Here is a 2,928-nt window from a genome sequence, read left to right as displayed (position 1 = left end):
CTGCAAGATAAGCAATGAGGTTTGGGAGGGGGGAAAAAATCCCCAGGAAGCCATCTCAAGTTGTAAACCAAGTTGCCTGAGAAAGCAGAATTTCTGCTTTTTGTTCTCCCACATTCTTATGTATGAGAATGCAGGTAGTCCTCAGCTTACAACCTGTCACTTAGCAACTGTTCGAAGTTACAATACCCCTATCTGGTGGTACGTATGACCTGGATTCAAAGTTCTGAAGAAGTCACACACACACACAAGTCACACAACTGCACTTTGGGGACTCGGCAACTGGGGCTGCATTTAGGCCTGCTTGGGGCAACTGATGGTCATGGGACTGCATTTTACAAGGGTTTCGCCAAAAACTGGCATTTCATTTGTGTTTTGGCAAAACCAGCCCATAGCAAACAATGAGTTAATTACCACCACAAAAAGGTTATAAAATCAGAGTTGGTCTCATGACCAACCCATTTTACAACCTTCACAGTTTATGACTGTGATGGGCAGGCTCCTTTAGGAGTGGTGCAATGGCCTAGAGTTGGAGCTCTCGCCTCACAATCAGGAGGCTGTGAGTTCAATCCTAGGTAAAGGCAGGTATTTCTCTCTCTCAGCACATTGAGCAAATATCAGCTGTGAACTCTGCAATGGCGACAGGAAGGGCATCTGGCCAGTAAACACTCAGCTCCATTCAGTTGCCCTGACTCCACCCTGAAAGGGATTTATAGGGTCATTATAAGACAAAAATAATAATAATAATTAAAAAAAATGGGCTTAACACAAGGACTACCTCTAGTGATTTGTTATCTCTTTAGTTGGAGGCAAGGGAAGCGAGATGAATCCCAGTGCTTAGGAAAGCTTCATATATGATGTTGCTTTCCCTAGAGCTCGTCTCCCTTTCCTTGAAACTATATGTCTGTATTTTACATTTCTCTTGCTCTTCTTATAGGAAAGGATGCTCGAAATAGCCCTACTTTTTCAATATTCCCTATTTGGCAAGGAGGGCTTTTCCCACCATCAGCATCTTCTGCAGCAGGGTCAAAAAAACAAAAACAAAATGGCTGTCTAGCATGGTAGCATTGACACATTTACAAAAGGGATGGGCTTCAATCAGGGATGGGCTGCTAGAGGTTCGCAGGGGTTTGGGAGAACCTCTAACTAAAATTCTGTGCATTTCGGAGAACCCCCAAATCCCACTCCTGGCTGGCTCTGCCCACCCCACCCCACCCCTCCCCTCCCAGGAGTCCCCACATGGCCTGTTTTGGATGCAGGTAAGTACAGGGTGTGCACGGAGGCTCAGGGAGGGCAAAAAACGGGTTTACCAGAAGTTCAGGAAGAACTCCAGAGGGCCTCCGGAGCCTGGGGAGGCCGTTTTCGCCCTCCCGGAGACTCAAGGAAAGCCTCCAGAGCCCAGTGAGGGTAAAAACGCCCCCCCCCCCCATGGTGCAGGAGGCTGACTAGGCCACGCCCACCCAGCAACCAGGCAGAGAACCTCTTGCTAAAATTTTTGAAGCCCACCGCTGGCTTCAATCAATCTGTTGCAACTGTCATCTTTACTTTCTGATACTTCCTTCTTGACACCACGGCCACCAGCATCTAATGTTATTGAATGCTGATAAGTAGGCCAACTGCCCATCATTTTCTCAGCTGCTTTCTCTGCAGTTCCAGGACAGTTCCTGCTTTTGGATACTGCAGGAGGCTATTGTGCTAAAGAACAAAGATGGTTGTGGAGTTTATTTTTGCTCTGTTCACAGAATTCAGATTTAATAATGAATTTCAGTATTGTTTTAGCTGGTGGTTGACGTGCTAGATCTACTGAAGGTTACTTTGAAACTGTTGGACCGAAAGTAGCTTTATCTTCCACTTGTGGCCTTCCCACACATACAGGATGGGAATGGAAGACCAGACTGGACAAGTTTTTGGTCTGATCCAGTGCGACGTTTATTCTTATCACAACTGACAAAAGATTAAGAAGGAACAAGAATGCCCAGCTTGGCCTTGGCATGTGGGAAACAATTTTATCTAAAGAGCCCATTCATAATGGAACGGATGGGAATCAAGTTGCTGGGAAAGGATAGAGGAAAACTCTGGAAAGTAGCTCAGGATGTGAGTCCAAAAAAGAAGTAACCAAATCCCTTTTGGATAGGTCTCTGACGCATGCATCCTCCATAGAGCAGAGGTCTCCAACCTTGGCAACTTTAAGACTTGTGGACTTCAACTCCCAGAGCTCCTCAGCAACTCTGGGAGTTGAAGTCCACAAGTCTTAAAGTTGCCAAGGTTGGAGACCTCTGCCATAGAGGATTCACAAAATACTTTTCTAGCTACTCTCCAGTTCCATTTCAGAACAAGATTCCTTCCCCCTTTATCACACCCTGTGAACCTGTCTTCCCACAGGCTTAATCCAGCTTCTCCTGCTTAGTATCTCTTCCCCTGTAGCATTAAGGTCTCAGAGAAGAGGATGTGGGGGAGAGAAAGGATGACTCATTCTTAGCAGCCGCTTCAATCTTTTCCCAATGTGCTTTATTTAAAAAAATAGCAACTGGACTTCCTTGATTTTTCTTGAAGACATTTCACTTCTCATCCAAGAAGCTTCTTCAGTTCTAACTAACTGATGGGGGATGGAAAGGATTTATACTTTTTGCAGTCAGATAGTCATTAACTTTCTAAGGGTCACTGGGAAGACATAAGCCACCTGAGGACATAGATTAACCCCCCAGGTGGCTTAAGGGACCCTCAGAGTGTTAATGATAGGCTGACTGCAAAGCGTATAAATCCTTTCTATCTCCCACCACTTAGTTAGAACTGAAGAAGCTTCTTGGATCAGAAGTGAAATGCCTTCAAGAAAAATTGAGAAAGTTCTACTTGCTGTTTTTTTTTAAAAAAAAAGCACCATTGGAGACAGCCATGACCTGGATGAATTACTAGACATTTGCTTCAATCTTA

At 45.0% G+C, this 2,928-nt stretch overlaps 1 protein-coding gene across 1 annotated transcript in view; it reads right to left on the bottom strand.

Annotated features, from left to right (window-relative positions):
* Window positions 1-2,928, bottom strand: part of ESYT1 (extended synaptotagmin 1) — a 79,841-nt gene that overhangs the window by 2,386 nt on the left and 74,527 nt on the right. The gene's annotated exons all lie outside the window — the stretch shown is intronic.

This window comes from Pantherophis guttatus, chromosome 2 (genome assembly GCF_059756535.1).
Source record: "Pantherophis guttatus breed Tessera chromosome 2, ASM5975653v1, whole genome shotgun sequence".
Taxonomy (NCBI): domain Eukaryota; kingdom Metazoa; phylum Chordata; class Lepidosauria; order Squamata; family Colubridae; genus Pantherophis; species Pantherophis guttatus.
This window is presented reverse-complemented; position numbering and strand designations above follow the sequence as displayed.